This window comes from Ctenopharyngodon idella, chromosome 19 (genome assembly GCF_019924925.1).
Source record: "Ctenopharyngodon idella isolate HZGC_01 chromosome 19, HZGC01, whole genome shotgun sequence".
Classification (NCBI taxonomy): domain Eukaryota; kingdom Metazoa; phylum Chordata; class Actinopteri; order Cypriniformes; family Xenocyprididae; genus Ctenopharyngodon; species Ctenopharyngodon idella.
The window spans coordinates 17,213,509-17,227,106 of NC_067238.1; positions in this window are offsets into that span (position 1 = coordinate 17,213,509).

Below are 13,598 nucleotides of genomic sequence, written 5' to 3' on the forward strand. Positions count from 1 at the left end.
TTTTTTTTTTTTTTAAATAATATTGTTTATTATTTGTATTATTTATTTTATTACCACTTATGGCCACTTTTCAGATGGTCAGGCTGGAAGATCAAGACCAGCAAAACATCCTAGACAGGTTTATTATTTTATTTTATTTTATTTTATTTTATTTTATTTTATTTTAAATAGACCAGCAAGCCATATTTGGCCAGTTTCATTTATTTTATTTTATTTTATTTTATTTTATTTTATTTTATTTTATTTTATTTTATTTTATTTTATTTATTTATTTATTTATTTATTTATTTATTTTTTGATTTTAATAGACCAGCAAACCATCTTTGGCCAATTTTATTTTATTTTATTTTATTTTATTTTATTTTATTTTATTTTATTTTATTTTATTTTATTTTATTTATTTTATTTTATTTTATTTTATTTTATTTTATTTTATTTTATTTTATTTTATTTTATTTTAATCCAGCAAACCATCTTTGGCCAGTTTCATCTTTATTATTCTACTTAATTTTACTTTTCACATTCTGGCTTCATTTTGGTATGAAACACCTACTTTTCGCAATCTAATCAATTCCCGATGTGTAAAATCAGGTCCCAACCTACATTTTTTAATTTATGAATGTCCTGACTCACTTGAAAAATGTTGCATTATTAAAGTAAAATACAAAGTTTCATAATAACTGAACATTCATGTCATTAATACACATCACACAAGTTCAAGACATCCCCATCCCTCACCTGTATTTAAATTTTATGGTGCTTTCATCTACCAATAAGTGTGTAGTACTTCATCATCTCTGTTTAACACATTTAACCATGTTTAAAGCCATTCTGCAGAATTACACAGGAAAAAAAAAAAAGTATATAAAGTCTGTTTAGTCCTGTTCTTTCTTTCATGTTTTGTGGGATTTATTCACTGGTAGAGCTGGCTATCAGCAGAAGTATTCAGCATCGTGTCCAACACTGAAGCTACAGACAGCAACAAATCCGTTTCATTGGTTCAGAGTCCTGAATTGTCTTTCATCTTTTAACGGTTGTCTCTGTCGGCCTCTGAGGTTCCTGTGCCAAACGCAGCTGAAGTCTTTCTCCACCGCTCTCAGAGTCGTCAAACGCTCTGGCCTGAACCGTACCTCAGCCCCCCTTAAAATTTACAACGGAAAAACTTTCTAATACCTTTTTTTTGGACCTTTTTCCAAAGCCTGTTTCTGGCGGCGTTGAAACGCCCAACATTTTATGTGTTTTCAAAGCAGAAGAAATGAGGGTCACGGGCAGGTTTCGTACACCTGTGTAGGAAGTCGTAGGGAGCCTGGCGTGGCGGTTAAAATCCAGTCGCCCGGCTTTCCATTTTCAGCACAGGAAGTGGACGCTTAGACAAAAGGGACGGTGACCGCGGCAAGAGCTGCACTTCAAACACGACTACAAACAAATAAACGGGCCAGAAACACACCTCAGGTGCCAGACAGAGAGACAGCGTGGCGTTTTTCTGGTTTTCTTTATATGCACTAGTGAAAAAAGTTTTAATGAGAGCATTTGCTTGTATCTTATAAAAACAAGAGAATGTAAGGTGATAAAAATTTTAATGAGGTGACACCCAAACTTCCACCCGGAGAGCCAAAAGGTAAACAAGTCACTCCTATCGGTGCTATTATGGCAGAGAATGAGTTTTGCCTCTACAAAATAAATGCCTATAAATATCCAAGCATTTAATACAGCCCACAATTTAATGATACCCATTTTTTAAAGCTTGGAAAATGGCCACCTGAGTTGATTACTGGAGGTAATGCTGGTACTTGAGTTCAACTGTAGGCCCGTTTGTCCGTACAGAACTCTGGGCTCAGTCTGCGGTCGGCTGCCGTTCGCTCACACTAGCTTACCTCAAACCACAACATTTTATTTTAATATTTCAATAAGTTGTGGTTGGTGAGTGGGAGAGCCGAGCCGGTTTCCTGGCAGACGTGTGGTGTGGAACTGTGACTCCGTCTGGAAGAGTTTGTGTACACTTTCTACAGGTATCAACTGGATCAACATGCTTTTGTGTTATTCTGTTGTAGTTGATTGTATAATTAGTCATAATTAAACCGTACGGTACACCCATGGTGATAATATTTAGTTTGTTCGGATACAAGGTTGAATATAACATCATTTTGTTGTGATGCCTAAAATATATGCTGTTTTACAATTAAACATCAAAAGTTTTGAAGGTTTTTAACTATAGACCTATTTTGTGTTTGCAAACAGTGATGATGTGTTTTGTGGGCGGAGCCTGCCTGGTGGCAGAAAATGACAGTTCTGCAGTAGCAATGTATGGAAGCCACAGAATAAAAGAATAACAAAAGGTAATATCTATGTAAAATGTTATAGGTTTAAAGGGGTCATATAATGCCACTTTTAGAAGATGTAATATAAGTCTCTGGTGTCCCCAGAGTGTGTATGTGAAGTTTTAGCTCAAAATACCCCACAGATCATTTATTATAGCATGTTAAATTTGTCATTTTTTGAGGGTGAGCAAAGACGCTCCATTTTTGTGTGTGTCCCTTTAAATGCAAATGAGCTGCTGCTCTCAAGAAGAGGGCGGAGTTTCAAGAGCTCCTGTTAGCAGCGCCGATTACCTCAGACTCACTGAAAATGTTAGAAACCGTTCAGCCTTTTATGTTCAAGAAGAAGTGACAACATGTAGAATGCAACAGGACGTTTTTGAATGGTTAGTTGATGAATTTATGTAGCTGATGTGGAGTTAACTATCTTAAAGTCATTGATTAGCATATTCTGTCATGATAATCTATAAATCGCTCCTGTGGGAACTGTTGTAAGATCCTACACAGTCAGAGAATATATGCTGCATGAAGATGAAACGGTTTAGTTTAATTACGGTTATAACTTGTCATGTTGTCATCTTGCTTTTGACATGCTATTGTATTTGTGTTATATACTGTATTGCAATAAAATGGCCTCACCCCTTTGTTGTGTGTTCTCGGGGGCAGGGTTTATGTAAATGTTATGTAAATGTTTTATGTAAATCACACTAACTAAAGTTAAAAAAGTGAAATCATAATCAACCACCCCTTTAAATATGAATTCATGCTGTAACTGCCATGTATGTATGTCCTCTATGAATTGCATATGTGAATATTATGTAGACTTACTGTTTACATCAAATTCATGTTTTAATAGTAAACTAATCATCGCAGGTAAGTCTGTGACTTCCAACATAAACGTCTGCGTTTAGCTTCAAAGGGCGTCTTCAATGACCGTATTCTATAAAAATGAAGACTCTTTTTTTTGCATTTCGGTTCTGACATCCACATTCTCTTATTCTGTGGATTTTGTCCATTTTCCTTTACTTGTTACCGCTATTTTTTTTTTTTTTGCCACCACTATGCGCGCGCAGCTGCAAGTGACGTAACGGTGATGTCTGCTCCAAAAATGGGTCTAATAACCCTGGTGAGAACGTCAGAAGGGCGGAGTCATGTTTCAGTGGGCGGAGCTGCTCCGCCTCCTGAGAGCCTTTCTGCTGTAGTGTTTCATGATAGTGTTTTTGGGTATTTGAGTGCGTTCAGTCCGCAGGGACGTAGCATTTTGTATTCTTGAGAACCTTGTTTGTTTACTGATCTTTGTAAGCGATTATTCTGGGATGTTGCTCTGGGCAGCAGTTTACATGGCCAGTGAGATCAGTTACTGGTATTTGAGTTTGTAAGACTGATTTCCCATGCCTTGCATGTGAGTGTGTTTTTACCCAGAACCAAAGCTAATTACTCTCTCTTGCTTTCTAACACTCTTTTCCCAGTGGCACGGCTCCCATGATGCACCCTGCCTTCCTCACTACAGCCCACGCATTAGAGCGGCCATTGATAAATAGCCCCATGTACGGCCTTCACGATTAATTTCTGCCCGTCAGCAGTGTGAGGGCTGTGGCTTTGGGGGTTTATGTTGGCAGACATGTGGCGTAGGTTGAGTATTCGAAGGGCGCGGCGTCATTCCAAAAACAACACTTCTTGTCGGTCTCCAGTGCCTGACAAAACTGGCATGAATCCGGCCAACACGGACTCTGATGTGAAGTTAAATAGCTGGGAAAAGTGGAAATACAGCATTGTTGTCTTTCTTAGCTCGTTGCAAAATATTGGTCCCTCGTCATGTTCTGCTGCTCTTTTTCAGCTTTTCACAAAACAAAGACTGGCTCAGCCATCTCTCATTCAGGAGGAACTGGGCTCTCGGCCTCTAAATAAAGTCCCGGAGGTTTTCCAGGGATGATGGAGAGCGCTTTGACGTCTCAGTTCGAGCGGCATGCCAAACTCTCAGGGCCTCCAACCAACAGCACAATATCTGGGGAGAAATTCAACAAACTGTGTGTCGATTTGCCAAAAGACTTAAAACGACACATAAAACGAAGAGCGCTTTGATTTGTTATGAACTCCTTGTAAATATCTCAGCTTTGAGCTCCAGGTCCTCCAGAGGCGGTGTTGATTTCTGCACTTGTTTGCGTGGGTTTTTTTCCTTTGCATTATGTTTGAGTTGTGTATTGGAAGCCAAAGAAGTTTGAGGAGTGTTAATTGGAGAAAAAAAGTTGTCCAGGTGCATTTTTGCAAGGTGTTTCCATAAGAGTCTTCAAGATTTAAGTTTCACTAACATTTGTAGTAAATAAACAACTTTTTTCCGCCATTATTTAAAAGAAAATGAGTCATGCTTGGCAGTGAGTTTTTCATGGACATTTTTGTAAAAAGGTGCGGCTGGTTGTCTGGACGCTGCTATGCGGTTGTTAGGGTGTTTATGAAAAATAAGTTTCTTGCAAAAAATGTTCTTTAAATATTATTTAATTAGCATGAACAACTACTTTTGAGTTGCCATTAATGAAGAAATAAGTGTTTTGCGTTTAATCTCAGAGGCCAGCTCCAAGTTGTAGGTGTAATGAACTAAGCATCAAAGTTTAAAGGTACAGTATGTAATATTGACAGCTAGTGGTTGAAATGGGAACTGCAGCCCAAATTCAAAACATTGGAGAGAGTTGTTTGAGAGAGTTTTTGTTTCCACAGCATGAAGGCAAGATCTTACAGATTAATGAATGAACCGCTCGTTTTAAAATCTTCCCAGGCTACTGATATTTTTGATGACATCCGCTTCAAACATTACAATCCACTTGACCAGCTAATTACTCTTTGACAGCGATGCCACAGAAATATACAGAGCTACCGCAAAAACGGAAGTTCAAACACAAAATTCTAAAACCGGGGTGTACTATTGGGTAAATCGGCAGTGGGCGGGATCACACAGTCCAAAACAAAAACAGACATTCCGACCCGGAATGCACATTTCAAAGTAGAATAACTGGCTGTAGCATTTGTTTGTAGCAAACAAATGTTTGAACTTAGCATGCTTCCTAATCTCTACAAACACATTATGCTATTTTTATGCTTATGCAGTTAAAACATTACATACAGCACCTTTAATAGTGGTTTGCATAAATCACTCACCCTAAGTATGAGCAATATAATTGTAATGCTTGCCTTAAATATTCTTAATGTTTGGAGATATGTTAAAAGGAATTTTCAGTTGGTTTTCACAGCTTTCTTGCATTGTTATTTTGGTAATACTTATGTACTATTAATGTTTTTATTAATTTTTTTTTTGTTTTGTTGTCCTTTTAGTTTTCCTTTATTTTTTGTAATTTTGTTATGTGCTTTGTCGTTTTTATTTGTTTTTATTTTTTTATATTACTTTTCAGGTTTATTGTAGGCCTATTTCATTTTTAGCTTTCTTTTCAAGCTCAATTTTAGTTTTTATTCACTTCTAGTTCGTAATTTTAGTGCTTCAGCTGATTTCAGTTTTCAACTAGTTTTTTCATCTAATATTTATATTGTATTTTATTTCAGCTTTGAAAGAGATGTTTTTAATAGTTTTATTTAACAATAATAACCCTGCTGGCTTTTCACCACTGAATTAGATTACATTTAATGTGAGGTATTTTGTTTGTAATATTGGGTATTTCCCGCTGTTTTTCTGGCCAGCAGGAAGGGAACCGGAGTGGACATTAGTCAAGCGGGGAATTCTGAGAGGATTTTGGAGTCTTAAGTTTGTTAACTGGTCACAAAAATATATTTACACCCACCAGTTTAGTTTTCAGTGATGTAATATTTCCTGAGCATTAGCAGGGCCGTGTTGGGTTGCGCTCAGAGCCGTGTACATGCGGCGCGCTCCAAAGGGGGGCGAGTAATTGAAAATGCATGTTTTATGAACGACATCTGTTTGGGATTTTTCCTGCAGCTCCTTGCCGATCGGATCCAGAGAGCTGCAGAGGTGCTAAAAGCCCCAAACTGACCTCAGCCTGCCCACCGCCACCACAACAGCAACGTACTTTAAGGCACTTCCATGATATCCAGTGAAAAGGGGAACTATGCAATGTTGTGTTGTTCACAGCTGTAATATTGTAGACTGTTTTGTATGCATTTTGTGTATTGTTGAGAAAGAATAGCTATAAGTCTTGTCAGAAAACACTACTCATTTAGCCAGTCTATAAGGTATGGCAGCTTCTTTCGATCACTAAATTGTGTAAATTCACAATTGTGAGTTTATATCTTGCAATTCTATCTTTTTCTCACAATTCTGACTTTATAACTCGTAATCGTGAGTTTATATCTCACAATTCTGACTTTTTTTCTTGCAATTCAGACTTTTTTCTCAAAATTTAGTTTTTTTTTTCTCATAATTTGGACTTTTTTTCTCGTAATTGCAAGTTTATGTCTTGCAATTCTATCTTTTTCTCACAATTCTGACTTTATAACTCGCAATCGTGACTTTTTTCTCGCAATTCTGACAAGTTTATATCTCGCAATTCTGATTTTGTAACTCACAATAGTGAGTTTATATCTCGCAATTTTGAGAAAAAAACTCAGAATTGTGAGATAAAAAGTCACAATTACTTTTTTTATTCAGCGTCGGAAACGAGCTTACATAATAAGGCGACACTTAAAAAAAATAAATAAATAAATTTAAAAAACCCTCCGAAATTTAAACCAAGCATAATTACACAATAAAAATAATGGTTCCAAAAGGGGTTTTTCACAGCAATGTCATAGAAGAGCCATCAGTGATCAGTTCTTAAAAGAACATTTTTTTCTTAAAAGAACATTTTGAAAATCTAAAGAATCTTTTTTTCTTACTATAAAGAACCTTTTGTGGAATGGAAAGATTCCATGCTTGTTAAAGGTTCTTCATGCCAATAAAAAAACCTTGATTTTTAAGAGTGTAGTGCAAAAAATTAGCTTACTGTCATTGCAAAACAAACAGACAGAAATTAATATGAAATTGTCCAGTATATCAAATTTATTTTTAACTTTGTCCAATCAAAACTTTGTTTACAAACTCTACTTGTCTTTATCAGCAAGTTTTGAATTTTGAGACTAGAAAGATTTCAGAGTCATTGTAATTTTATATTAGTCATTATAAAATGGTTTCAGTGATTAAATGATGGGTCATGATGATCTCGTTCCTTTTAAATGAAGCCAAAACAACAACATTCCCCTCTGCGTTTGCTCAAATTCCCGAACTATTCAGAGACTCACGCCATCATCTATCAAGACTTTCAAAGACGCTGATTTCATTCTTGGGAGACAAAAAAACTGCAATTCAGATAAAATAAACACAATAAAGACAGTAATGGAAACAAAAATAGCAGACAGTTTTATCTTCATGACTAACAAAGCAGGTTCTCTGAAAAATCCTAAATTCTATGTCACAGTTGGGTCATCATCTTGAGCAAATAAATACTGACGCAGAGCTGTACCTTTTACACTGACACTGAAAAAACACAGCAAGTGCTGAACGGGGAATTGGAAGGTTTGATATTTTTGGGGTAGTCTCTCTCTCTCTCTCTCTCTCTCTCTCTCTCTCTCTCTCTCTCTCTCTCTCTCTCTCTCTCTCTCTCTCTTTCTCTCTCTCTTTGGTCATCCAGCTGTGCAAACATCCTTCAGTCTTTGTTGGGGAACAGCAGCCAGTAATCCAGGGAAACAGCAGGAAGGTGGCAAAACCTAGAAGACAGAACTCTGTGATGCAGCCACCCAAACACAGTAAACACTAACAGAAAAGTAAAGTATACATATATATATATATATATATATATATATATATATATACCGATCAGGCATAACATTATGACCACCTTCCTAATATTGTGTTGGTCCCCATTTTGTTGCCAAAACAGCCCTGACCCGTCGAGGCATGGACTCCACTAGACCCCTGAAGGTGTGCTGTGGTATCTGGCACCAAGATGCTAGCAGCAGATCCTTTAAGTCCTGTAAGTTGTGAGATGGGGCCTCCATGGATCGGACTTGTTTGTTCAGCACATCCACAGATGCTCGATTGAATTGAGATCTGGGGAGTTTGGAGGCCAAGTCAACACCTCAAACTTGTTGTTGTGCTCCTCAAACCATTCCTGAACCAGAGTGATTCATCAGACCAGGCCACCTTCTTCCATTGCTCCATGGTCCAGTTCTGATGTTCATGTGCCCACTGTTGGTGCTTTCGGCGGTGGACAGGGGTCAGCATGGGCACCCTGACTGGTCTGTGTCTATGCAGCCCCATATGCAACAAACTGTAATGCACTGTGTATTCTGACACCTTTCTATCAGAACCAGCATTAACTTCTTGAGCAATTTGAGCTACAGTAGCTCGTCTGTTGGATCGGACCACACGGGCCAGCCTTCGCTCTCCACGTGCATCAATGAGCCTTGGCCGCCCATGACCCTGTCGCCGGTTCACCACTGTTCCTTCCTTGGACCACTTTTGATAGATACTGACCACTGCAGACCGGGAACACCCCACAACAGCTGCAGTTTTGGAGATGCTCTGACCCAGTCGTCTAGCCATCATAATTTGGCCCTTCTCAAACTCGCTCAAATCCTTATGCTTGTCCATTTTTCCTGCTTCTAACACATCAACTTTGAGGACAAAATGTATATATATATATATATTACTAGCCACTCAGCATTTTTACTGGCCACAATTTTGACATTGATACCATGGGGAAAAACTGATATGTAGATATTTTTAATATTATCTCATCATTTGGCAGCAGGTATATTAGGCTCCTGTCACTTTAAGACCTGACGTACAGATCCAATATACTGTTACACATGCGTTTTCTTTCTCAACTGTTTACGTTCACTTAAAACATAACTGACTGTTTATGTGAAAACTCGCTGCCATTTTGACATTATTTTCAGTGTATTTGACTGTTTAAGAACAATAATCAGTGAAAAAGATTTAATGTGTGCACACTTTAGGTGTGAGCACAAAATCTTTGAGAATGAGTGAAATTATGTGCAATACCACGCTGAAATTCAAGCCCTGTAACACCAACAATATTCATCCGGAGCCAATGAAATGAGTGAGTGAGAGATGAGAGAGCGAGAAAGAGCAGCTGGTATCGTGTATCTATTCTGCGGAAAATATTCGAAGTATTTGAAGAGTATTCAAAGCGTTTCAGATATTTCAGTATCAATATTTTTGACAACACTACATTGCACTTATTTTATTAATTCAGGAGCCTTTTTAAAAGACTACAATTAAGCAATGTATATTATATATAAAATTCAAAAGTGTCTAGTAGGAGTGACTGCGTTACACACCACTTTTGATTTTGCACTGTCGATTCAACTGTGGGTGAGAATGTAAAAATGTGGAAGTACGATCTGTAGTTTTAACAAACCCTGGAGCTTCAAAAGTCAGCAGGATGATGCAAAATGACACTGTTGCTGACAAATAAGCAGAGATATCTGGGTGCAAGTATGCATTGTTCATTTACATATACTATAGACATTGTAACAAAACAAAGCTGGTTGAAAATCTGCAAACTTATCCTTAAAGGCTTGAAACATTCTGTGCAAGCTCTTAAACAGCTTGTTGAAATCTCAGACTCTTAGCAAACACCTCTAATTATATCAGTGATCTCTGACTGCTGTGGGTCTTTCAGCAGGTTTCTGTTCTTGCGTTTGGAAAAGATTGGACACAAACGTCTAAACTCCCAAAATCTCACTAAGGCTAATTTCACTAATTTCTGTTGGAAAAAATGAGTAATAAACAGTGTGTTTCTACAACAGCTTTTTCTAAGCAGGCAGAAGAATCTGGCAGGGTGAAGCCGGTGGGCGGAGCCAGCCTCCAGCCTCAATGTTTATTGGTCTTTTGTATTGGCAGTGTGAGAGTTTAGTCTGACAGTCATCTCGCTCACACTGTCCTCCTCACCCTCCACACAGCTGGAGAACCTCACAGAACCTGCTAAACCAACCTCAGGTCTATAAGAACTTCCATTTAAAGGTTTGGGGTCAGGAAGATTTCTTGATGTTTTTGAAAGAAGTCTCTTCTGCTCTTCAAGGCTGCATTTATTTGATCACAAATACAGTAAAAATAGTAATATTGTGAAATATTTTTGCAATTTAAAAAAACTGTTTTCTATGTGAATATATAGTAAAATGTAATTTATTCCTGTGATCAAAGCTGAATTTTCAGCATCATTACTCCAGTTTACAGTGTCACATGATCCTTCAGAAATCATTCTGATATGCTGCTCAAAAAACATTTTTGGAATTTATGTGAAATAGCAATCTTTTGTAACATTATAAAAGTTTTTACTGCTTTTGATCAATTTAATGTGTCCTTGCTGAATAAAAGTATTCATTTATTTAAAAAAAAAAGTCATAGTAGTGAAAAAAAAAAAAAAAAAGTAGTGTATTTCTAAAGAGTTTCATTTGATTCTCCACATCTGACTGTATTGCTATTACTCATAGTCAGGATTAAAGAATTAAATGAACCCCAACACTATAATTATTAATCTAAAAATTGTGCTTAGCTTTTTCAGAAAAAAAACTTGCAAAGCTGTGATCTGAGAACACCCACATGTTCACAGCCTCCAGAACTTACAAACGGACGGATCAGGAAATTCCTCAGTGTGTGAGCGCAGAGCCGCGGGCTTCAGACACAGAGGACGGCATCCACTCAGCACTTCACATATTCAGAACAGCAGCTCTCACATTCTCACTTCACAGAACCAAACCCTCGTTGGCTTCATCAAAATGTCAGTGTGGTTGTTTTTTAGGCCAGTATATCTAATAAAGGTGCAGCGTTGGCAACATCAGGCTAAGAGAACCTCAGTAACTGCTCTGCAAATAATAGCTTGAACATCTCGTCCTTCACGCACAACTGCTATCCACACCAGATATATTGTCTGTCTTTCAGTGGAGAGTCTATTTGTGTGTGTCGTTCAGGTAAACACTATGTTATGGGGACAAAATGTCCCCACAAAGATGGGAGGGAGAATATACAGTTTGTACAGTATAAAAATGATTGTCTATGGAAACCTGTGTGTGTGTGTGTGTTGTGTTGGGGTGTGTGTGTGCATGTGTGTGTGTATTGTGTTGTGTGTGTGTGCGTTTGTGTGTTCTGTGTGTGTTTGTGTGTGCATTTGTTGTGTTGTGTGTTTGTGCGTGTTTGTTGTGTTGTGTGTTTGTGTGTGTGTGTGTGTGTGTGTTGTGTTTGTGTGTGTGTTGTGTGTGTATGCGTGTGTGCGTTTGTTTGTTTTGTGTGTTGTGTGTGTATTTGTGTGTACGTTTGTGTTGTGTTTGTGTTCTGTGTGTGCATGTGTGTGTATTGTGTTGTGTGTGTGTATGTGCTTTTGTGTGTTGTGTGTGTATGTGTGCGTTTGTTGTGTGTTTGTGCGTGTTTGTTGTGTTGTGTGTTTGTGTGTGTGTGTGTGTGTGTGTGTTGAGTGTGTGCATGTGTGTTGTGTGTGTATGCGTGTGTGCGTTTGTTTGTTTTGTGTGTTGTGTGTGTATTTGTGTGTACGTTTGTGTTCTGTGTGTGTTTTTGTGTATGTGTGTGTGTTGAGTGTGTGCATGTGTGTTGTGTTTTTGTGTGTGTTGTGTGTGTTTGTCTGTGTGTGTTGTGTGTGTGTGTGCGTGTTGTGTTGTGTGTGAGAGAGTGTGTATTGTGTTTGTGTGTTGTGTGTGTATGTGTGTTGTGTGTTGTGTGTGTATGTGTGCGTGCGTGTGTTGTGTGTGAGAGAGTGTGTGTATTGTGTTTGTGTGTTGTGTGTTTGTTTGTGTGTGTGTGTTGTGTGTGTGTATGTGTGTGTGCACGCGTGTGTGTGTGTGTGTGTGTGTTTGTGTGTGTGTGCATGTGTGTTGTGTGAGTGAGTGTTGGTGTGTGTTGTGTGTGTATTTGTGTTTTTGTGTGCACACGTGTGTGTGTGTGCGTGTGTGCGCACGTGTGTGCGTGTGTGTGTGTTGGTGTGTGTTTTTGTGTGTGTGTGCACACGTGTGTGTATTTGTGTGTGTGTGTTGGTGTGTGTGTGTGTTGTGTTTGTGTGTGTTGTGTGTGTGTGTGTGTGTTGTGTTTGTGTGTGTTGTGTGTTGTGTGTGTATGTGTGCGTGCGTGTGTTGTGTGTGAGAGAGTGTGTGTATTGTGTTTGTGTGTTGTGTGTTTGTTTGTGTGTGTGTGTTGTGTGTGTGTATGTGTGTGTGCACGCGTGTGTGTGTGTGTGTGTGTGTTTGTGTGTGTGTGCATGTGTGTTGTGTGAGTGAGTGTTGGTGTGTGTTGTGTGTGTATTTGTGTTTTTGTGTGCACACGTGTGTGTGTGTGCGTGTGTGCGCACGTGTGTGCGTGTGTGTGTGTTGGTGTGTGTTTTTGTGTGTGTGTGCACACGTGTGTGTATTTGTGTGTGTGTGTTGGTGTGTGTGTGTGTTGTGTTTGTGTGTGTTGTGTGTGTGTGTGTGTGTTGTGTTTGTGTGTGTTGTGTGTGTCGTGTGTGTGTGTGTGTGTGTTGTGTTTGTGTGTGTTGTGTGTGCGTGTGTGTGTGTGTTGTGTTTGTGTGTGTTGTGTGTGTGTGTGTGTGTGTGTGTTGTGTTGTGTTGTGTGTGTGTGTGTGTGTGTGTGTGTTGTGTTGTGTTGTGTTGTGTTGTGTGCGTGTGTGTGTGTGTGTGTTGTGTTTGTGTGTGTGTGTGTGCGTGTGTGTGTGTGTTGTGTTTGTGTGTGTGTGTGTGTGTGTGTGTGTGTGTGTGTGTGTGTGTGCTTGTGTGTGTGTTGTGTGTGTGCGTGTGTGTGTGTGTGTGTGTGTGTGTGTGTGTGTGTGTGTGGTCCTGTCACTGTATTTCTCTGGTTTTATTTGGCTCACACCTCTGAGGATCATTAGCTGTAGTGAAGCACTGAATCTCTCTCAAGTCCTTTACAACATCCAGTTTCATGTTTCTTTGCTGTTTTTAATCTGTATCTCTCCAGATCTCAGAGCTGGTCATTTATCTGTATGTTTATTAAAGCCATCATGATAAAGATAAATGTTAAGATTAATCTCACCACTAACATTTGATACTGTGTTAAAAGTTCTAGATGGATGAGTTGATAATCTGAGAAGTGTTTTAAAAAGCATGTAACTTGTTAACAGTAATGCAGCATAAAAGCATCACACTTGCTTTAGAAGTTTAGACTGTAAAATATACTAAACTATTTCAGTCTTTCTACTTCAAAATGTCATGTTTCATTCAGTTTGTTACTTGCCATTTCTTTGTAATTGTGAAGTTTACTAGCTCTTCCTGAGTGAAAATTATTTTCAGTGTAAAAAC